The following is a 24,491-nucleotide window of genomic DNA, read 5'->3' as shown; positions in this document are numbered from 1 at the left end:
ATCAGCCATTTATTAAAGTCAGGTGTCTGGAGGCAGTGAAATACCTAAAACATTTAGGACCATGAAAAAAAACTTTGGTATAGGAATCTTTGGCTTTAAGTACGACACTTATCTAATGGCACAGTCCCTTATTTCGATATATCATCACAAAAAGAATTAATGACTAATCCTAGACGATTCCAAACTGACTTGGCAAAATTTTAATTGAAGCTGGGATGAGCAGTTGTAGTGGAAAGAGGCAACAAGAATTTGGATTTTGACTAGTTTTAGAGAGGCTGTCTGATATTTTGTTTTATAAGGTCTGATAAAAGGCCCTTGGAACAAGTTTGAAAGCAGAGGCAACAGACCACAAGACAGAAGGGTAAGTGGCCCCATTTTATTACCCATTGAAGGGGTTAGTGTAGGTTATCAAGGTAAATATGCATAGCTTTGTGAGGGGTTTTCTGTTGTGTTAATATGTTTTGTTATTAAGCTACAGTTCGCCATTTGCCTGAGCCAACTGGAATTCATGCATTCTGTGAATCCATGAGTCCATTTTTATGTAGTTATGACCAGAAACTGAGTACTAAGCAATGGTTAATTCCTTTGCAAATTAGTGGGTGCATATCACTTACTGTTATACACGCCATTGCCTTCGGTTATAAAAAAAATGTTAATTTAAAAAATATGAATATTTTAGTTTTTTTGTTTGGTTTATGTTGGGGGAATGGGGATACCATTGGGCACAGAGACTAGCTCCTTTTCAAACAAACTGACCATTTACATGTTGGCAACTAAAGCAGGCCATGTCCTTCAGTGACTGTTTAATCCACAATGGAGCTGGCAGTACAGAAAGGTAAGTAGCAGGATTGACTTAGATGCTAACCCTACTGTTCTTAACCTGCTACATGTGGCTATGGAACAGGCCACTAAACCAAATGCAGTACTCTATTTTTTCTGCCAAAAGCACTTGATGTAAAAAGGTGTGAGCCATAGCAAAGGGCAGTGAAATAAACAGTTTTTACGACTACCGTTAGCTTTTGCTGGCCATTGATCAACTAAAAGGCTCAGACCAGTTTTCCAAACATTGTTTCTGCTGAACCAATTCTCAGTTATCGTTGGATATATAAATCAAGTAAAATGACTTAATCCTTACTTTTGAAAACCTGAATTTTTTGTTTGGAAACTGCAAAATAGGCTTCAATTATAAGGCAACCGGCAGTGGCGTGCACCGGGGGGGCTCTCACCCCTTGAAAAAAGTGTGCCAAAATTCCCTCCTCAGAACTATAATGCTTGTTAAAGTGCTGTCTTGGAAGGCAAAATCTGTGCTCAAGTGCACTCTCTGGAGTCTAGGCACATGCCAAAGTGCCCTCTCAGAAGCCAAAACTTGTTAAACTGCCCTGCACAATGATGACATGCTATATGTGCCTTTTTTTATTCGCCCTGTCTTCAAAAAGTCTGCCGTGGCCACTGAGTTTTTGGGGGGTTTTCTAAAGAAATTTCAACACCTATTTAGAAGTCTTCAAGAACACCTGGATAGTTGTTGAAAATGTGAAAGTCGGCTGCTTTTGAATTTAAGCCTGTTTCGTTGTTACCATGACAAGGATTATGGAGAATTTTCACATGTACACGGGGAAAGTTTGTTGTACTGCTTAATCACTTTCTGTACATATTCATAGTCATTGTCTCTCGCTTCATCCAGGACTGGGTCGCAGGGGCAGCAGTCTCATAAGTGACACCAAGACCTTAGTCTCCGTAGACACCCACAGCTCTGCTGGGGGAAGCCTGAGGTATTCCTAGGCCAGCCTAGAGAGCAGTTACCATGCTCGGTCCAAGCACGGTAACTGAGATAGCTGTTGAGTGTAAATGGCACGCACAACTGAACTGCGCTAACATGGTACTAATTCAACAGTAGGGCTTGAAGCAGTTTAGTTCTGGCTCAGTTGTCATATAACAATGAGCGCATGAGCCTTATCATCTCCTTAAAGTCCTTCAAGACATTCATAAAAATACTAGCTTTCTTACCGTGCCACATGATTTCCAGTGATGACTCTGCCTAGCAGTGTAATGAACCTCAACATTCATTGTTGTTTCCTGCATCTTTAAGCCCTGATTAGACTATAATTTGTCGTATCCACTTCCCAAAAGCCGATTCAAACAAAGTCGGCCTTCTTCGCCTGGCTCTCGGCAAACTTCCTGAGTGTTACGGGTGCCGCCATGTTGATTTGGTTGTTTACCTTTAGAGAGCAGTAGTACCATAGATTGTCACTAGGAGACAAGGAACTGTGCTAGCATTGGGTGTAAATAGTCTTAAGGAACAGAGCGCCGCACTGTTAACTGATCCAAGCTCAGCACATATCAGTTTTTCAGAGGGTAGTGTAAATGGGGCTCTAGTCCCTCCAGCATGTTCTTGGTTTTCCCCTTGGCCTACTCGCGGTGGGACATGCCTGGGAGACCTCCCAAGGAAGGCATCCAGGGGGCATCCGAAAAAGACGTCCAAGCCAGCTCAATCCTGGACTTCATTTTGTATACACAGATTTTATACAAAACACATTTTTGATACGGACAGCTTTTCGACAGCGAATGCGCAGCAACTTAGCAGTGAAATGAACATTTCCATTAATGAAGTGCAGCAGGGATCAAAATGTAAACAGTGTAGGAGACACAAAAGCCATTTATGTGGAAGGTTCAGAGCAGTGCAAAAATAAATAAATATATATGGTGCAAATTGCAGTACAAACACAGAGTTGAGTTCTGTTTTGATGATTCACCATGTAGTGCAAGTTTGATTTCTACAATGTGATGCAGCGTCTCGATTTGTGATTTGATTAGTTTTCAACAGTCTTATGGCCGCAGGGAAAAAGCTGCAGCAGAATCTGCTGGTCATGCATCCAATGCTGAGAAGCCTCTTCCCAGAGGGTAGCAGTAAGAACAGCTTAAGGTGGGGGTGTGAGGTGGTCGCTGATGATGTTACGGGCTTGAGACATGCAGCACTGGAATGAAATCTCTTTTACAGAGGGGAGTGGAGCACTGATGATCCTCTCTGCTATTCTCCCCACTCTTCTTCCACTCTAAGGTGCTGCATCCTCCACATCATACAGTGAGACAACTGGTCAGAATGCTCTCTATGGTGCTTCTGTAGAAGATCGTGAGGGTGGGTTGGGGTAGGTGGGTTCCCCTCATCCTCCAAAGGAAGTACAAGCGCCTCCATGCCCTTTTGACCAGTGAGGAAGTGTTTGTCCAGGTTAGGTTGTTGTGCTGCTGACCTCGTCTACAGCTGAGCTGTTGATGGGTAGTAGAGTGTGGTTCGGCCGGTTCTTCCTGAAGTCGATGATGATCTTCTCTTCATCTTTACGTTCAGGATCAGGCTGTTATGGGTAGTCAGCATTTCATGGTAACAAAAGATGTTTGACATTACTGGCATGAGATATGAAATCTGCTCATAAGTCAATCCCTAGTGTTCTGATTCAAAAGTATTGGCAGATCACTGCAACAATCCTATCAGTCAAGCAAATGTTTTTATTGCTTTTTATTTAGCTTACCTTTTTAGTCTTGCATCCCATGTCAAACGACTCGGCAAGTGACCCAGGTTAAAATCGCCTTCAAACATCTCCGCTCTGATCGGCATACAGTGGAAACATCAGACCCAGGTCCACCCACTTATTTACATGATACCATTGAGTGCAACAAATGTGCTTCACAACATCGCATCAATTGCATCTGATCTAACAAGCTAAAACAACTGCTTTCAGTCAAAAAACATGGTTCAGCATTGGTAAGAGGGATTCGGAAAGATAAAAAAGCCAAATAATAAAGATCACTTACTTTATCCTGTCTCCCTTCCATATTGCTCTCCAATGTTTACTTACTAACACTGACTTCTGTTGCTCTGAGGACACATCAACACTAACCCAGCGAGTGGGGGACACAGGCCAAGCAGCTTGCCAACAGGGCAATTGGGAAGGGATCCAAGTGCCGAATGTTGGCGGGTTACCCGTGTTTGAAAAACCTGTTAACCTGCTAATTTCAATGAGAAAGAAGCTTTGGGAAGGGATCCAAGTGCCGAATGTTGGCGGGTTACCCGTGTTTGAAAAACCTGTTAACCTGCTAATTTCAATGAGAAAGAAGCTTGAGACTCTTCAATATCTTTATCAGCTAGCAAGTATCACAAATGCTAACATCTGAAGTTGTCCTTCCACTGCGCATGTAAATTCTAAAACCATTCACTCTTGCCCATCGATCCAAACACACATCCATCAAGCATGTAATTCGATAGCAGTATGGACATGCATACTATAACCTCTCTTTTCTGCTCGGCTGTAGAGGTGGTCAGCAGTACCAAATTCCTGGGGGTGCTCATCAAAAATGAATGATCCAAACACACATCTATAAAGCATAAAATTCTATAGCAGTTTGGAGAATGTAGGCATTCTTAAACCTCTCTTTTCTGTTATGCATATGCTATTCCATTAAGATATTTTTGTTTTGGGTATGCTGGTAAGAATGTTAACTGACGAGGGTTCACATATAACTTAAGAAACAAACTGTCTCCTTCATCAAGCAGAAATCACTCAAAAGAGGAGAGAATATAAACATTTAAAGGCCTACATTCAGAAAAGCAAAACTTGACAGATGTTTATAACATGGCTCTAATTGGAGTTCAAGAATGGCCACCAAACAAGGTTTTTGGTATACCTTTAAAGCTCCTATATCATACTTTTTTAAGCTTTTCCAAGAATAGAGTATATTGGCATATTGATGATGAAATAATGCCTTTAGTGTTACGGAGTATTTCATTTTAAATGCTAGTTATTTTCTTCCAACTTGGAAGACGAACACTTTCCTTCAAAGGGAAGCTGCCTTTACCCATCTGGGTGCTTTTTTTTTTTTTTTCAATCAATAGTTAACACAGAAACAAATGTTCAGACAGGAGGAAGTAAGGAATGCTTTTTAGAGATTCGTAGGTGGCCTTTAGAAAAGCTGTGTTAATTTAACACTTAAAATTATTATGAAAGCATTCATCCTCTTTAGTTAGCTTTCAAAATTTGCCACTCTTATTTGCTCTGCATCTTGCACAAAATTGTTGCTGTCCTCCTTTGATCTCCTTAGTTAAGTTCTAGGGCCTGGTTTGACCATCTGCTGCCTCTGCCCAGCTCTGGTGTGCTTTAGCTCTAGAGCGGTGTACAGTTCGCCAACTTTATCCCGCTTTACTCACACTCTTCTGCCGGGATCTTTGCTTGAAATTCCACTGCACCTGACAGAGCTCTTGCAATGGTGCATTTTCCAAATGTTGCATGGCTCTGCCATGGTGTTATCATCCCCACTGCCTTTTGTTTGTTGTTGTGAGCCCCTTTTACCTTCTGAAGGCTGAACTACATCCAGGACCTCTCTCAAGGCCAAAATCAAAATTCCATAACTAAAAAAAAAAGAATACTTGTTGTCCCTGTGTAGATTATCTGCTAAATAGAATACTTCAACTCAACTTAAATCAGACTCATCGCCCTCTGCCTCACATCGCCTCTCCCCAATTGGAGAAAATTGCCATTTCTATGTAATACAGGCACAGCACAATGAAGATAGGCATTTCCTTAAAGGGGTGGGTTAACACTTGTCTATGTAGGGTAGTTATCACTACTAGTTTTTCACAAGACGGGGAGGTACTGCTGCTCAGAAAGGAGAACTAATGAAGATTACTTAGACATGAATGTATCAAGGAATATCATTTTTAACAGGGTTAGAAGCAAATTGATTATATAATGCAAATAGATTTTTGCATGATATAAACATGTTGATATTTCCACTGAACTCTGTCTTCCTGAGGTGGAGCAAGGACTTGGTTGACCCTTTTCCGGATAAGCAGGTCAAAAAGCATAGGAGAGCATAATAATTATAATAATACATTTAATTTAAAAAGGCGACTTTATGGACACTCAAGGTCACCGTACAAAAGCATAAAAACACAATGTCAGCAACAAAATAAAAAACATTTAAAAAATAAAGAGGCTGTGACAGTGAAATTGATATTTAAAGAGAATACGCATGAGGTTTGAGTTGCATTTTAAAATGGAGAATTGAGTCCGTGTTTCTAAGTTGGGGTGGTAGAGAGTTCCAGAGGCGGGGGGCAGAGCGGCTGAATGCTCTGCTCCCCATGGTGGTGAGACAGGCGGAAGGGACAGACAGGTGTAAAGCAGATGAGGATCTAAGAGCAAGGGAGGGGGTGGGAACATGCAGGAGGTCTGACAGATATGGGGGGGCAAGTTGGTGAAGTGCCTTGATTGTCACCATGATAATTTTATAGTGAATGCAGAACTGTACGGGGAGCCAGTGGAGCTGTCAAAGGACCGGAGTGATGTGGTGGATAGAGGGAGTTCTTGTTATGATGCGAGCAGCTGAGTTCTGGACCATTTGTAGTTTGTGGATTGATTTCTGAGGAAGTCCAAAGAGGAGGGAGTTGCAGTAATCTAGTCGGGAGGTGATAAGGCTGTGCCCAAGTATGGCAGTAGTGTGCGGGGTAAGGGAGGGACGGAGGCGGTTGATGTTTCTTAAGTGGAAATAGGCAGACCGGGTAATGTTATTTATATGGGATTGGAAAGATAGTATGCTATCGAGGATGACACCCAGACTCTTAACCCGGGGGGAGGGCGAGATGGAGGAACTATCAATAGTAACTTGGAAACTGTCGGTTTTGGAAAGAGTTGATTTGGTGCCAATGAGGAGCACCTCAGTTTTACTACTGTTTAATTGAAGGAAGTTGTTGGTGAACCAGGCTTTTAATTCGCAGATGCAATTTGTGAGGGAGGCGGGCAGAAGAGAGGACGATGGTTGCGTGGTGAGGTAGACCTGGGTGTCATCGGCATAGCAATGGAAGTGGATGTTAAATTTGCTGAAGATATTGCCAAGGGGAAGGAGATGGATGATGAAGAGCAGGGGGCACAGGACAGAGCCCTAGGGCACACCTGAGGTGACTGGGTAGGGGGTTGATTTGAGGGTCTTCAGTTGAATGAACTGAGTGCGGTCAGAAAAATAGGAAATAAACCAGTCGTACGGAGTGTTAGTGATGCCAATGGAAGAAAGCCGTCTGAGGAGGGTGGTGTGACAGATGGGGCGTTTCTCAATTCACGAGAACGCGAAAACGTACTCGCGTTCTCGTCAAGTCCGTTCTTGGCGAGAACGCAGGAAGATCGGACTTGACGAGAACGCGAGCACGCAAGCACGTATGTGTATTGGAGCAGATGCGTACTTGTGACGTCATCACAGGCAACGTTGTTTAGCATTTCTTTAACAGTCAAAACTATTCCCTACACAAAACATTTTGAAAACAATATTTTTAATTTCTAAAGCTTAAAAAACAAAAAAAATTACCGAACCGCAAAAAAACGCCATCAGAACGAGCGGTAGTTCACACATAACTAGACCGAGAGAGGTGCACTACAGACGGGGTAAATTTAGCCCTGGCTGCGGTTACCCTCGGAGGTCTGCTGGTCACTCTGGTCCGCTCAACGTCGGACTTTTTTTTTTTTTTTTCACACTAACTCTGTAAACAGACCACACAGGGAGGCTTAAATGTATAATGTTATCGCCTCAAACGATTTCAAAACGTACTTTTGAAGAACAACAGCAGCAGAAAAGGGAATGTTTAACTTAACACTGTGAGCGCTGTCTCGAATCAAGCTGCGGCCGCGGGGTATTCTGGGGAAGCGGTCAGTCTGAAGAACGCACAAGTCTGCTCTGATGCATGCTCGATAAAGAGGGCGGGGTGAGAACAACATCCGGGGATTCGATGCGTTCTCGATCTGGCGTTCTCGAGAATTGGAACGGTACTCGGGCTGAGGCTGATGACGTATCACGAGTACACAAGCACACGAGAACGCTCAAGAACACATATTGAGAAACGGCCTAGGTGTCGAAGGCTGCACTCAGGTCGAGGAGGATGAGGATGGTGAGTAGTCCAGAATCAGATGCCATAAGGAGGTAATTGGTGATTTTGATGAGTGCTGTTTCAGTGCTACGGAGTGGCCGGAAACCAGACTGCATGGCAAAGGTCTACTTTGTCGATTGAAAAACCAGACCTTTTTACACATTCTAATGTTATTAAAAAAGGTTGTAAAAGTTAAAACTATGCCGCAGATCTTGGAATTAACAAACTATTAGTAATTCAAAAATTTAATGTTCTAAAATTGTAAACTGAGTTGAAAAACAAGCCCCGCCTCCCAAAAACAATACTTTTGAAACTCACATCACAGAACACTTTACCAACAGCATGGCAAGCCATAAAGCAGTGTCAAACGAGTTTACATGTTATGAGTTGAAGCTAGTAGCACCCCAGGCTAGCTTTTTATAGTGGTCATATACGCAATAATCGCATGCGTATATGACCGCATGTTACAAAGACTTTATAAAAACAGAAGGTTAATATTAGAACAGAACAATAATTTAACAGTTGAATAAATAACTCTTTGGTTGGTAAGATATCCTCAACAGAATTATAAACTATGATGTGTTTTTTTTTCTGTCAAAGTAAGCTTACTGACAGTGGAAAGATAGGAACAAATCACCATTATCCATTCTTAAATCCAGTATTGTAGTTACTGATTTGAGGCCACTCCCCCTTTTATTACACACCAGTCTGATCCTGAGGATCACGTCCAATTGATCCAATTAAGCATAATTTTCCTAATATACACCAGCACTTGAAATCCATATTGATTTATTAATCGCTTTTCAATTTTAAGCTTCCCCTGCCATTGCTTTGGTGTTCATTGGTAGATTTGAGCAGCCATTAGAACCACAAAGCTTTCAGCAATTTCAGCCCTTCTATTTTCTTTATTGCTTGGAATAAACTTAGTTTTTGTCCTGAGTTTTCGTGTATGGGGTCTCAATCTTGTAAAAGAGTCAATGGAGTGACTCAACTTGTTATGTAATACAGTCTTCTGAAATAGCATTTTGTGCTTACCTTGTCTTGCTTGGAACCTCAGCCAAGATAGTTCTAAAAATCGGGCTTGTACCATTATCCACCTTGAATGCACTACTGCAGTAATTCGTCTGAGGCCAGTCTGATTCCCCTTGGCTGCCAGTTTGACTAACAGTTCCTAATGGTAAAACCACAATAACAATGTAGACCTGAATTAAGTTTATTAAGCAGTTTATTTAGAAAAGCGGCAGTTGATAATTGGCTTGTTTTTTTGTAATTTGATCAATCATAGGTCAATGAACAGGGTAAACGCGCAACACACACTGAAGGAGATCATGTTTGCATGGGGAGAACCTGCAAATTCAGTCCTGAAAAGACACAAGGCCAATGCCCAAGCCCTGGACCATCTTTTTTCAAAGCAACAGTCCTACTAAACCAGTGTGTAGCCCCTGTTAAAGGCCAGAAGCGTCTTAAGAACTTTCTTCTGCATTTGTTCAATGCTACAAGAGGAGGAGGACTTTTAAACCCCAGTTGTTACAATGGGCACTTTGTATACATACATATACATCCAGGTAACCTAATTATTCCTTTGAGTATTCATTAGCAAAACATTTAGCAACTTTTGCCAATGAAGCCCGGTTTCAAAAATTGAGCTTTATAACGAGGTTATAATGTAACTTAAATGAGGCTGTCCTTTAGGACAGTTGGTAAAGTGTTCTGTGATGTGAGTTTCAAAAGTATTTTTTTGGGAGGGGGGGCTTGTTTCTCCACTCAATTTAGGATTTTAGAATATTCGATTTTTGAATTACTAATAATTTGTCAATTCCAAGATCTGGGGCATAGTTTTAACTTTTACAACCTTTTTTAATAACATTAGAATGTGTAAAAAGGTCTGGTTTATCAATCGATAAACTAGACCTTTAGGACCCAAGTCCTAACAATTCAAGTTTTCTAATTGTTCAAACTGCTACATTTAAAGGCACAGTGTAGGAATTTTGCGACTATTTGAAAAGACCCACCGTCTCCACTTAACAAAAAAAGTACATGCACAATCCTGTACCTGCTCCCGAGAGGGAACCCCTATTTAAGGACCGCCTATTAAACGTGTGTGAGAGCATGCATGAGCCCATTTGTCCTCGTGCACTCTGTTTAAAAGTGCCTGACAGAAACATATCACCAGAGTGATGACAAAAAGGGGGACCACTTATTTTTTTTATGCACCTGAAGAAAAGAACATCCTCCACTATACCTTTAAGCCTAAATGCATTGAGTTTTTGGTAGTGAAAAGGCAGTTCACTAGCCTCCTCTACTTTGTTACAGGATCATCAGGTCCAAGGCAAGACGATAATTGGTGGGAATTTAGAGCCATTTGGTTGCAGAACTTAAAGCATATCTACACGTTCTGATTGCTATGAGTAAGGCTATAAGTTGGTATTCCTTCAGTAACCTTTCTTTTTATGTGATCCTGTGTTTTTTCACATGCCCATTGCACTGTGGGGGATTTCTGACAGACCGAGAAACGTGCGCCATTTTATGGCAAGTCCTGTCAACAAAATGGTGGTGTGCAAGTTAACCCTTTAAATGCCATAAGGACAGACAAGTCAGTTTTTGTGTCCAGAGACTGAAGTTACAGGAGCAAATAGAGACAGGGTGATTAGGAAAGGGGCAAGGGAGAGCACTGGACACCCAGAGGACCACATTGAGCCAAGGAGTCACTGTCGGCACTCTGCAATCCTTGTATGCCCTCTATAAGGAAGGTACCATTGTGCAGCTTTCAAAGGGGATGCCTGAGACAGGCTCTCCCCAACCACCCAGGAGCAGAGAGAACCACACAACACTGTGGTGGGTGGAATTCAATGTCCTCTTTTTCCTTCGTCTGACAAATACCCCTAAAGTGGGTCACTTGGATAAAACAGAAACAGACTCTGTATTTACATGGATACAGACATATAAATGTCCAGACCTCAGGTCTTAATTTCTTAGTATATAGACTACTGGAGCAAGTTTGAATGTAATCAACCGACTTGCTTCTTATCACTAGACCATTATCTTATTCCTCTTGGAGAACGCATGAAAATACTTTTGCTTAAATGGTCTCCCTTGATAAAAAAAAAAATAAATAAATAAAGGTCAGTTTGAAAAGCAGTTTTTTTTATTCTTAAGATCCAGAGTTGATCACTGTTATCTTGTCATTGTGGGCTGAAAATGGTGTGCAAATATGTACAAACTAAAGCCAAATGAGTTCTGTTAAGAAAAAAGAGGCTTTTTGATTTTTTTTTTTTCTCATATATTTTCCCTAATGCATTCCTTGCACATCCCTACTCCACTGGAGGGGTTTTCAAGTAGACCGGCACTAGAAAGGGAGCCACCATTTTATGGCAAGACCAGCTCACAAAATGGTTGTGAGCCACTTAACCCTTTAAATGCTGGATTTTCACACACAAAAAGCAGCCAGCTAGTCCTGGTGCCTCCGAGACTGCAGTCACTGAACCCATGTAGACCCTGTAAGGAGTTCACTGACAAATGGAATCTGCGTCACTGAGGGCTGCAGAGCACATGTGCCTCTGGAAGGAGGGAACCATGATGCATCGTTCCAGAGGGGAGCTGTGCAACCCCTCCCCCCACCAGCCTGGCACCAGAAGAACCACAGGGCGTCAGGAGTGGACTGTGGGGCATTTATTAATACAATTTTTTATTTTCCTTTTGTCTTTTTATGACAAAATGCCTCTAACAAGGTTTCCTGTATAAATAGAACTATGAACACAGACCTCTTAGCTGCAATATAATCCCACTCCTCTAGGTTTAACAGGAACATATGGATTGTTTGGTAGAGGTATGGCATGTGTTCATCCAGCTGTGCTTTATCCAAAAAAGGGGGAAGAAGAGCAAAATCCTAAAGTATAAGTTTAAATGTACCAGATCGTCTAGAATCTACAACACCATACCTGGTCCTTGTGTAAAATCAGTGTGGTGCAGTTTTTTGTATTCTTTTCATTTGTGAGGAGTGTTCTTAAGTCTCTTCACCATTTGCTTTTTTATTTGTTCTTATCAATCCAGTCCTTGACAATGCCTAGATGCCCTGAGTGATTTTCAGAAGAGATCCAGAGAGGGGGTGCCATTTCATGAGTCCTGCACACAAAATGGTTGAGAGCAACTTAACCCTTTAAGTACCGCCTCCAGCACAAGTCGACCGGTGGACTTTGTGTCTCTGGTGCAGTATAGACACAGGGCTGGTTTAAGGGTATACAGAGGAGGGCTTCAGTGATCTGGGGAGTCACAGTCACTCCGAGCTGCACCGCATGTGTGCCTCCGCACGCAAGGAGGAGGGACCCGCGCCACTGCCCAGCCCGCCCGGAACCGGGAGAGCTTTAGGAGGCGGGCGTTCTTGGCGTCCCAGCACCTTGCCATTGGTTGTCTGGGGTCGGTTGTGTAACGTGCGCAAAAGTCCGTGCGCATTGTTCGTAAATACGCAAATGGTGACAGAGAATGCGGATCTACAGCTAGCCCTGCAGTCGGGCTACTTATTAGCTTATATGTCCCTCGACTAACAGGGGGGGAAAAAGGGGCACGCTTTGGTGTCTGATGGTGACTAAAAGGTTCGGGATTAATTATATTAAAAGGGTAAACGACAGTTTCCTGGCTGATTCAGTGAGAAAGAAGGGAGACTTGAAAGGACGGCTGCTTTTTTTTTTTTTTTTTTTTTTTGGAAAAGCAACGTTGTAAATGTCTATTTCGAGATCGATTCAAAAAGAAGGGTTAAAGCTGATAAACCCTTAAAGGACACCCAGCTGCAGAGTGAAGAGCACCGTGGATGCGTGATGTGGTAAGAGCTCCTGCTAAACAAGCAGTTAGCTGCTCTGTTACAGCTAGCTAGTAGCATGCTAGGTAGTAAGCTAACTTTGAGCTGGGTAGCTGCTAACATGAATGTAGGATTATCAAACACGTGGCTAGAGTCACAAAACTCTACGTTGCTTGTTTTACTAATCAAGCTTTTGCATACTGCTGGTTCTGTGGTCACCTGTCCAGGCTGGCTATTACCACAGCTTTTGACCATGACAAGCAAGATGTGAGCAACCATAGGGCTGCTACACGGTCACAGAGCCTGGGATCATAGATGAGATTCACTATTTATTTATTTTTGTGAGGTGATATGCCCTTTTTGTTGCACTAAACTATTATTACAACATAAATTGTTTTAATCAATTGGCATTATGATGTTTGAATACACTTTGAAGGTGTCTTATTTAGTTGTGATTTGAGAAAAAGTATACCACAGAAGAGGTATGCCTCACACAACCAAGGCTGTATTGTTTCAAAACATAAACTCAATAAATTTAAAATACAATCCACAAGGACAAAATTTTGTCCTGAAAGCTGTTATTAAATCTTTGACTTTTAAATGTTGTTTAGGTGTTATTCAAGGCATTTCTATGTTTTGTTAGTGTTTTATTTTTCTCTTTATCTCAGTAGTAACAGCAACACTGAGCTGCTGAATGTGAATGTCTTACCAATCTTACCAGTGCATTAAATCACTGTCAAAAAAATATTAACCAAAGGACTGTTACTACATATACCTAAACAATAAAAATACTATTGTTTCCCATGAAAATACTGCAGGATATTGTAAGCTACATATAGTTATTCTGTGTATATGCATTGGTGAAATCAGAATAATGATGCACACGATTTTTATTGGCTATTGCTTTTACGCTGACTTTTTCGATTGTTAAGTCTTGGAGTATAAATTTTCGGACATTGTAGTTTAATCTGAGACTCTTGAAATGTTTCTCAAAGATGGTATAGATGGCTCCACATATGCCTTTTCTTTTATGGGGAAGGATGAGTATGTTGTTTACTTGTAGTTTTCTCTGTGGTTTATAAACACACACAGATAGATAGATAGATAGATAGATAGATAGATAGATAGATAGATAGATAGATAGATAGAAGCACAAAATCACTTAATAGTTTGATTCTGTGAAAGTTCAAAAATAAAAAAATCCATTTATGGAATGACTATGACCTGGAGAATCGTCCTCAGCTTAATGGTTTGATATAAATGTATTCCACGGTCGGGGTCAACATTTTTTTGACACAAAGTTGTAAATGATCAGCAGATTATTTAATTAATTGTTATTTATTATGTTGCCCTGCTCCAGTCATCTCTTTCTTCTTCCTTTACCACCATGTAACCCACGTCACATTTTCGCTTTGGCAGGTGAGACATGTAATAGGTGGGTTTCAGTCACATGATTTTTTATTAAAATGGAGTTTCCATTGGACGGTATTAATAAATTGGAAGTGGAGGCAACCACTGCAGAATACAAGTTTCTTACAGTTTGTGAATATTGTCTCACAGCTTTAATCCTTTATAGTTGAGTGTACCTTTTCCAAGTTTTCCACACTGCCATGGCATCATCGGATGAGCTTACCCATTATTGTTACAAGGGGAAAGAAACGAGTCTAGATGGGCTCCTTGCACGGTTTCTTCTCCAAATATATTTGGTAAAAGCTATGGTTCTTGTCTGCTGACAGCATATGTATTCACCTGTGTGTGAGGTTGCTCATTGTGAGTAGGGATGTCTTGAACAGATGTTGATATCGTAAATTGGTCTGTCAGCCAAAATTGCATAGAATATACCTACTTGCATTTACAAAATCCAATATAAGCAAGCTGGTAGAAACACTCCACCTCTCTTCTGTTTATATAATATGGTTCAGGTGTCATACTTTTTGTTGTTGTCAATTGGTCTCAATGTCAGTAATGTACTTTGATACAGTTTTTTTCTAACACAATGTAAGTGTATATAAAGTATTCTGATATCGTATCAGGATTTTATCGGTATTGATCAATACTCAAAATCACAATATTGGCATCTTGTCCAAAATAAAAAAAGTTGACAACATTGAAACCCTGGAATCAAACATCTACATGCCTAATGAAAAGTTGAGTCAAAAAAAAATTGTTCAACCCTAGGCATGCCCATGTTTCAAAGATCTGCTCATGTAGGGGTGTTGGAGGGATATAGCACAATTTTTAGTAATCTGTTTGTGTGTTTTATATAGATGTTGAAATTCCATTTTCCATCTAGCTGAGGTGTTCCCCACTCTGTCTCCTACGGGAGCCGCGTGTTTTAGGTGTTACTGTTGCAGCACACCAGAAAAGACTGGGTGATTAACAAGCTTCTGCAGCCTTTGATTGTAGGGGGGGGGGCTCTTATTTAAATCAGGTGTGCTGGCACAGAGGCGTATCTAAAACATGTAGGGCCCTGAGGACTAGGGTTGGGAACCACGGATCTCGCAGGGGACATAAATAGAAAAATTACAGTATTTTGAATAATTGTCCCAAACACACAACCTATGAGACCAGGTTCAGCGCCCTTGAATCTGAAATGGTGATATAGCTTCGTCGTATAAAGTTGTGGTAGTTGCACATCATTAAAATGCATGGGCAGGTAAAACCTTGCTTGCGTAGCTCTAGTTTAGGTAGAACCCTGTTCCATTTTGGTCTATGAAGCATATTGTTTCAAGTGGCTTGAATTAAGCAGGAAGAGAAACGTGACAAAGTTGAACAATTCAGCTATGGAAATCTTCGTAAAGAAAGTTTTCGGAATCTCCTGGTAAACCTGAATTTTTGTTCTCAGTATAGGTTTTTCTGAAAAACGCATTGCATGCATAGCAAGCAGGGAAGACTCGGTCATGCGCAATCTTTAAAAGTATCTCTACAAACTGGAGTACTTTACCATTGGCGGGAGCTTCACAGTACACAAAACGGGTAAAGTGAAACAGTGATTTTCTTTGAGCAACAAACACATTCCCCACCCTGCTTGTTTTCACACAATGCACTGTGTTAAAACAAAGCAACGCACCCTCTATATGTGTAGTGTGAAAAAATGCCATCGGATCTTGTAGAGTTTTATGCAAGCTATGTGTTATAGCAATCAGTTTAACTAAATAAGGTTAGAGGGTTGTCCCCAGCCTATTTATGCATAAAAGCATAAACTCATTGAAATTTTGCAGAAATTAGACCATTGTACTGACTTTTAAGAATGGTAATAGAAAAAAGAAATTTTAGACTCTGAGTCCGTCCTTTTGTTATTAGAGCCCAATCTCACAAACTTTCTCCTTAAAGAGCCATGATATCTTCCCATGAGCATATCCTCAAAGCCACATAGAAAGCCTTCCCATAGGAGTTTGAACCATTTTAGTGGCAAAGTGTTGGGCCACATTACGCCCTGTATCAAGTACATGGTGTCATCAATGTATGTGTGTGGTGTGTGTAACACAAAGTATCTGACTGACCCGCACCATTTTTATTCTTGTTCTTCTGTCCATCTTAAAAAAGGGTTGGTAAAAAAGGGTTTAGGTGGCCAGTAGGCCGTCTGATTTTGGATCTGCTCTGTCCTGCAAACAGCCTCAGCAGGAGACAGACCCTCCTGCTCAGTAAACTATGCTGATGCTTCTTAAGAGGATTGTTTTTTTTTTACCAGAACTCCTTGCTCATTAAGATGATGCAATCCAGTAGCAAAGAGCAATGCCCCCCTGACTTTCCTTTTAGTGTAATATGTGTCTAGCGTGTGCTCTCTATATGGCCACAGCAGCCGAGTCTTCCTCCCCAAGGCACCATCTTGGTTATTCGTCATTTTACCAAGACTAATGTCATCCTAATGCATCAACCATGACACACCAGTCAGCAATTTACTTCGTAAAATTATACTGCTCCTAGAATAAATGTAAAAGATTAATAGCTTAATTAGTTGAAGAAGGGATAGCTAGCTCTGTGGCATGGGTCGTTTGTGCAGTTCTAGATCCACATGTTTTAATCAGACATGGGCAATGTGGAGTCAACAAGTCATCTCCATGTCATGTACAGGTGCTGGTCATAAAATTAGAATATCATGAAAAAGTAGATTGATTTCAGTAATTCCATTTAAAAAGTGAAACTTGTATATTATATTCATACATTAGATACAAACTCATATATTTCAGATGTTTATTTTGTTTAATTTTGATGATTACAAATGACAACAAATGAAAATCTCAAATTCATCATATCAGAAAATTAGAATATTGTGAAAAGGTTCAAAATTGATGGCCCCTGGTGCCACACTCTAATCAGCTAATTAACTCAAACCACCTGCAAAAGCCTTTAAATGGTCTTTCAGTCTAGTTCTATAGGCTACACAATCATGGGGAAGACTGCTGACTTGACAGTTGTCCAAAAGACGACCATCGACACCTTGCACAAGGAGGGCAAGACACAAAAGGTCATCGCTAAAGAGGCTGGCTGTTCACAGAGCTCAGTGTCCAAGCACATTAATAGAGAGGCGAAGGGAAGGAAAAGATGTGGTCGAAAAAAGTGTACAAGCAAGAGAGATAACCGCACCCTGGAGAGGATTGTGAAACAAAACCCATTCAAAAATGTGGGGGAGATTCACAAAGAGTGGACTGCAGCTGGAGTGAGTGCTTCAAGAACCACCACACACAGACGTATGAAAGACATGGGTTTCTGCTGTCGCATTCCTTGTGTCAAGCCACTCTTGAACCACGGACAGCGTCAGAAGCGTCTTGCCTGGGCTAAAGAGAAACAGGACTGGACTGCTGGTGAGTGGTCCAAAGTCATGTTCTCTGATGAAAGTAAATTTTGCATTTCCTTTGGAAATCAAGGTCCCAGAGTCTGGAGGAAAAGAAGAGAGGCACTTCATCCACGTTGCTTGAAGTCCAGTGTAAAGTTTCCACAGTCAGTGATGGTTTGGGGTGCCATGTCATCTGCTGGTGTTGGTCCATTGTGTTTTCTGAGGTCCAGGGTCAACGCAGCCACATACCAGGAAGTTTTAGAGCACTTCATGCTTCCTGCAGCTGACCAACTTTTTGGAGATGCAGATTTCATTTTCCAACAGGACTTGGCACCTGCACACAGTGCCAAAGCTACCAGTACCTGGTTGAAGGACCATGGTATCCCTGTTCTTAATTGGCCAGCAAACTCTCCTGACCTTAACCCCATAGAAAATCTATGGGGTATTGTGAAGAAGAAGATGCAATACACCAGACCCAACAATTCAGAAGAGCTAAAAGCCACTATTAGAGCAACCTGGGCTATCATAACACCTGAGCAGTGCCACAGACTGATCGACTCCATGCCACGCCGCATTGCTGCAGTAATACAGGCCAAAGGAGGCCCAACTAAATACTGAGTGCTGTACATGCTCATACTTTTCATGTTCATACTTTTCAGTTGGCCAACATTTCTATAAATCCTTTGTTTTTATTGGTCTTCAGTAATATTCTAATTTTCTGATATGATGAATTTGAGATTTTCATTTGTTGTCATTTGTAATCATCAAAATTAAACAAAATAAACATCTGAAATATATGAGTTTGTATGTAATGTATGAATATAATATACAAGTTTCACTTTTTAAATGGAATTACTGAAATCAATCTACTTTTTCATGATATTCTAATTTTATGACCAGCACCTGTATTTGTGTTACCCAGCCACTGAAGCAGGTGAGTCCAATCTTCACCGTGAATTAACCTGTGCATATTGGACTCACCTGGTTAATTGGCTGGGTAGATTAAATACATGACATGGAGATGACTTGTTGACTCCACATTGCCCATGTCTGGTTTTAATATTAGGTTGAGTATGCATCTTCTTTTTACTCAACAATTGTCAGCAATAGATAAACCATAGCGTACAGTTTTCAAAAGATCATCTAATGAGTTTGCCTTGCATTAGGCAGGTTGAATGTAACCTGACAACAGCCAGATGCATGTCTAGCTCCGCCTAGCTCCACTCGCATACATCTGGGACACCGCTGATTGAAAGTGATTTCCCCAACCAAATTTATGGTCTGGCCAATCAGGACGCAGGGCGGGTGTTTCCTGGATGTGACGTAGTGGAGAAGCGAGCTCTGTAAGTCGTTCGTCTACACTTTTTTGGTTGGCTTCTTTTTTTTTTAAATAAGTCTGCTGTGCACAATGTTGCCTTTTATCTGCACATTTTCATGGCACAAAAGACATTGATCATTTACCGACATTGCGCTGATTCCACTGTTGCTATATCCAAGATGTCGGCTGTTCTGTTTTGTTTTTTTCCTGCGTAGCTCTCATAGCGTCACGGGTTAGCTTCGGTGTGAGTGGTTGAAATAGCACGTCGATAAAGATGACAGACAAGTGGCTTATCCAATCATATGCAAGGAGTTTTTATAACGCCCAGCCTTCGGTAAAGGCAATTCCTATAGCGGTGTTCCAGATGTATGTGAGTGGAGCTAGGCGGAGCTAGACATGCATCTGGCTGTTGTCAGGTTAGGTTGAATGTAGTTTGCAGGACAAAACAAGGGCATGTAACTCTATGAAAAACTCACAGGTTAATGAGACATGATGTTGGATTCATTAAATGGAATAAATAATCTTGTTAATGCAACAAAAAGGCCTGTACTTTTCATAGTTTTTTTTTTTCCATAAACGCAACTACCTGATATGTTCCTTTTTCTTGAATCTCTTCAGCCCTTAGGATGGTTCTAAAACGTGGGGGGGGATATAATTTTTTTCTTTTTCTCTTTAAATTCCTAAACAAAATTTGTTTTACCGTGAAAAGAATGAGTGTAAACCAGCAAGTATGTTGAAAGTACAGACTTATTTCTTCAGTGAAAGAAAATCAAATTCCCAGGCCTAATTGTCATCATCTTTTTCAAGAAAAGAGGTATTTCCACATTTTCTGTGAGTAACTAAGGCTATGTCACAGGTCAAAATTTTTTGCAAAATCAAATTATGTGTGGCCTCATTTCCAAATATATGCAACTTGTATGTAATCTCTCCTGTGAAATGCTTTCATACAGCTTAACTGTCCTGCATGTGCAGTAGAGGACGCAATGGCGTCACAAGTAATGGGCTTGCTTTGTGTTTTTGGAAGTAAACATGGTTGGTAGTGCTTGAGCACATCTAGTGGTCTTTAATTTCTTTTCCAACCTGAGCCAATACATTAACAACATCTTTCCATGAAGATTTAAGACAGCTTTCCACATTATCGTCCGTATGGATGGTTTTCTTTCTGCTTTTGCGTTGCAAGATGCAGGAAAGGGACGTTTGAGTGTTAACAACGTTCCAGATGGATAAATGTGACAGTAAAGGGTGCCATTTTCTTGATTGGCACTTGTGAGCCAACGGATTCCATTGCTTTGTAGTGTTCAGGTACCCCCATAATATGTCGTTGTGGTTCGTTTTCTTTGTCAGGTTCGACACAGATTATCCCCTGGAAGATTCTTAAGCCCTGTCCTCTTGGATTCTGGTTCCTTTGTCTGAAGCCCAGGTCCAAGAGCCTTTTTTTCCTCCATGAGAGAAACACTGATCTCCATCAGCTGCCTACCCTTCCCTTTTCTCCACATCTGTGGTCTTTAAGCCACAGAAAAATCCATACAAATACCAGGAAAGCAAATTGGTGTGTTTTTTTTTTTTTTTTTTTTTACTGTTTTACAGCTGCTTTTTAAGCTTATGTATGCCACAAGAGTTGTCATCACACTGACTGTGATCTAGCAGCAGAGTAGAAGCCTAGGTTCCAGCTCTGCACTGCGGTAAAAAGAAGAATGTACCCCCAGTGCATCTGCCTTAAAAAAAGGAATATATTAAATAATGGATTGCACTTTTGTACCACGGCTGTGTGTTCCTCATCCTTGGTATCCTGCTCTGTTCAGTCTTGTTCCACTGAGGCACAATGAGAAATATTCTTGGTCTCTACTCCTCACTCAGGACTGCAATAGGTTATTTTAAAAAGGTCTTCACTGTCTCTGATATCCCATCTGTCTAGTGTCTCAGGAAATTTTCCTCAGCAACTGACAGCTGTTGCTGTCGAGTCTTGCTGCTATGGGTAACATTTCAGCATATTTACTGTGTTGTTCTAATGTGTGACCACGTTGGTGATGATTTTTGCTGTTCATGGCCACACGGCCCTTTCTGGTTCCAGAAAGGGCCGTGTGGCTGCAGGTTTTCTTTCCAACCAATCAATGGCACACCAGACTCCATTCATCTCATCAACTGAGTGCGATCTGAACATGATGACTTAATGAGATGAATGGAGTCTGGTGTGCGATTGCTTGGTTTGAAAGAAAACCTGCAGCCACACGGCTCTTTCTGGAACCCGTTTGAGACCCCTGATTTATTCGAACAGAGAAGAGGAAAGGTATATGGATGAAGAAGTGGTTAGTTTGGCATCTTTTACTTGAAAGAGATACCAAATCTAAAACTGTAAGAAACTTGTATTCTGCAGTGGTTGCCTCCACTTCCAATTTATTAATACCGTCCAATGGAAATTCCATTTTAATAAAAAATCATGTGACTGAAACCCACCTATTACATGTCTCACCTGCCAAAGCGAAAATGTGACGTGGGTTACATGGTGGTAAGCTTGCCTTGCGGAATTTTAGTTGTGCACATTCCACTTTGTCACCATTCCTGCCTTGCATGTGTTATGTGCATTATCAGTTACAAAACCAATGCCATTGTTTGGTCTTTTAAGATCAGTCAGATGCGGGGATCAGGACTCTTGTTTGCTCACGAGCAGCCATGCCTGTTTGTAGCCAGTTATGTAGATGGGGGGGGTTTCCACACAGAGCTGCGGCAGTAGGCGGTTTCCACTCGAGCAGATACAAAATCTGTTTTGGCTTCTCAAACACTTTGCCTTGATGGGAACCCTATCTACCAAGAAGTTTGTTGGGTATACCCAAACCCAGCTTATTATGAACAGGGCCTAAAGGTCTTCTCCAATTGTAACTTCAACACAATACACAAACATTTAAGTGGCATTTAATCATATAAACTTGTGAATGGTATTGGAGAAATATCAGGAACATTGTTTGGTGTTATTATACATCCTTGAGTTCTGAGCATTAACATGCAATATACAAGTACTGAAATGCTCAGGGGTAGTGGAAGTTCACTGAATTCACCAATAGGCAGTTTCTCCAATACCGTATTTTCACGACCATAAGGCACACCGTACTAAAAGGCACAGTCTCAGTTATGTGTGCCATTTCTGTATTTCACACACTACGCACCAGACTATAGGGCGCGTTTTTTTATATACCGGTACATATCCTCTACTACCTTTAAATACCTCTACTGCGTATTTAAAAATAGAGCCAGAGCAAAACTGAGTATGATTGTGCTTTATTCATGTATTTATTACAAAGTATTAATCAAACCTGGGAGCTGGCCGTGAGACATTCCTATTGTTGTGCACCGCTGGTATGCGGGGGTCTGAGAGGCACCGACAGAACTAATATTAGAAGGCAGGATGATAATCTGGATGAACTGACTGCAATGATTAAGTTTTCAGGTGAATTTTCTCACTTAAAAACATATTAAAACTACTTTACTCCCACTGATCACAGCAAATAGCTACAAGGCAAATAAAGGATAGAGTAGCTCCGCCCAACGCGCATCAGAGCCACTTTTCGACCGGGCAGCCAGAGCAGCAAAGCTGCTTCAGCCATGGTCAGAAGGTGGTACAAGCAGCAAAAAAGGAGGAAGCAGACGTGATTTTGCTGCTCCTGCTGCGTCCAGTTTGAAAGCAGCATGATTCACTCCGCTCTGGCTTTGCACGGGCTGCTGAGAGGAGGATGGTCGCGCTGGCTGCGGTCCGCTCTTCTTGCAGTCAAACACCGAGCAACTTTCTGCTCTTAAATTGTTTATGTGCACGATGTATTGCATTGTGCACTATTTGCATCAGTCTTAATAAAGTGAAGCCGCACTTTTGACCTGGGGGGCATTTTAAAGGAGTTCCATGACGCTCGCAACCAGTTCACAACAGATACACATAAACCCTGGCTGTAGGCGTGACCACCTGTGTATTTTTCCTGGATGACGCAATCACGTTAAGTGTTACAGCCAATCACCGAAACTTGGTACCGAAAGACGAGGCATGTTTCGATACTCTGTAGAACCGAAACATTTCGGTCGGTACCATAAAAGAACCGAAGTTCGGTACCCAGCCCTAGCCACAGCTGCCATGGGGCTCACTGACAGAAGCGAGGCTCCCATACACGGTTACCCTCGGGCCCTCTGATCACATCAGTAGGTAATGTAGGTGAAGTGTCTTGCCCAAAGACATAACATTGAAAGCCAGGGCCAGGGATGGAAATGACAACCCTCCAATTGCAGGGCAAACTCCTGCACCGGGCGACAGTTGCGTTGGGAGCCCACTGCTCCCCAAGGGTGTGCACAAGTGCCTTTGCCTTTCAACCTGCAGATTATCAGAAATGCAGTTGCACATGTGAAACCTTTCCTCTAAACTAAAGCTACGTTCACACTGCTGGCATAAATGCTCAATTCTCTATTTTTTTTTTGTGGAATCTGATTATTTTTTGTGGTTATTCACATTTTTAAATATATGTGACTTGTATGTGATCATTGGTGAGAACTGCATGCACAGTAGAGGGCGCAATGATGTCACTTGCTAGTGTGCTCCGTGTTTACGGAAGTAAATCGTTTTGGGGAAAAAAAGAAAACTGCACCAGATGAAGGTATCCACCATCTTATTTTGACAATTCCCTAAACAGATGCCTGGAATTTACCATCAGGGTGAAAACAAATGGTACATTTCAACTTCTAATTATCTGCTTTCTTCTGTTGCTGTTTATTCATATCTGAACTTCCCCCTGACTTCCCGTCGGAGCATACCACACGCAGCCAGAAAATGCAGTCTTTGCCAACCCTGGTCCTCAAGGCACACTCCCTTGCATGCTATGGATGTTTCTCACCTTCAACACACCTGATTCAGATGATTGGAGTTCAGCAAAGCCTGTTAATTTGCTTTCAATTGATAGCAGGTGTGTGAAAGCTGGGAAACGTCTAAAACATGCAGGGCAGTGTGCCTTGATAACCAAGCTTAAAAACACTTACCTAGAGGCGGGCTATTGGCTACTGGAGCTTTCTCACAACTCCTTTATTATTTGGGGAATATTTGAGTGTAGCTAGTCTTTTTGGTTAATTGTTTAAACCTAACCCAAGAACTACAAAGACTGTAGAGAAGGTTGTACAGAAAAGTACACATTCATCTGGCTATGCTGTAAGACAAATTTTCACTAGCATCACTTTTATCTAGTTTGTAAGTAAAACCAGCATCCTAGTGATCAGTCATTTCAGTTCTGGATGGATAACTTTCTCTGCACAGTTTTTCTTTGCATGGCTTGGGGTTCTCATTCCAAAGCCCCTAGCTTTCATCAGATGGGGGAGGGGGAAAGAAATGCTGTCTTTTTCAGATGTACTGAGTGGTTGCTAGGGCTGGTGGTCTGTAACTGCAGCTACACAGATGAGATTTAAAGGTGCAGTAGGATATCTTTTTTGACACATTTTTTACCATGTGGCTTGAAGATCTCCCCACAGTTGCATAGCAAGCAGTGAAACAGAAGGCCTGGAAGTGAAACTAAAATAAATGGCCGTGCTACAGTGTGAAATCAATGAGTAACCCCTACCAATCACAAAACACGGTCCATTGTACACCATTTGTTCCTGACACGTCAATCATGGTCATCTGCTTGTCCATCCCCCCCTGTGCACGTACTCTGACACATGCATGAATGTGTCAAGCCATGCTTGGCAA

General features: G+C 41.5%; 1 protein-coding gene across 1 annotated transcript in view; it reads left to right on the top strand.

Moving 5' to 3' along the window:
• The first annotated feature begins 12,154 nt into the window (after window positions 1-12,154).
• znf1035 (zinc finger protein 1035) overlaps window positions 12,155-24,491 on the top strand; it is a 31,318-nt gene continuing 18,981 nt past the window's right edge. Inside the window, exon 1 of the mRNA XM_038285483.1 lies at window positions 12,155-12,713. The gene's annotated coding sequence lies outside the window, so the exon portion shown is untranslated. The remainder of the gene's footprint in view (window positions 12,714-24,491) is intronic.

This window comes from Cyprinodon tularosa, unplaced genomic scaffold, assembly GCF_016077235.1.
Source record: "Cyprinodon tularosa strain WSP-4 unplaced genomic scaffold, ASM1607723v1 ctg210, whole genome shotgun sequence".
Taxonomy (NCBI): domain Eukaryota; kingdom Metazoa; phylum Chordata; class Actinopteri; order Cyprinodontiformes; family Cyprinodontidae; genus Cyprinodon; species Cyprinodon tularosa.
The sequence above is the reverse complement of the archived record's forward strand: the minus strand, read 5'-3'. Positions and strand labels throughout refer to the sequence as shown.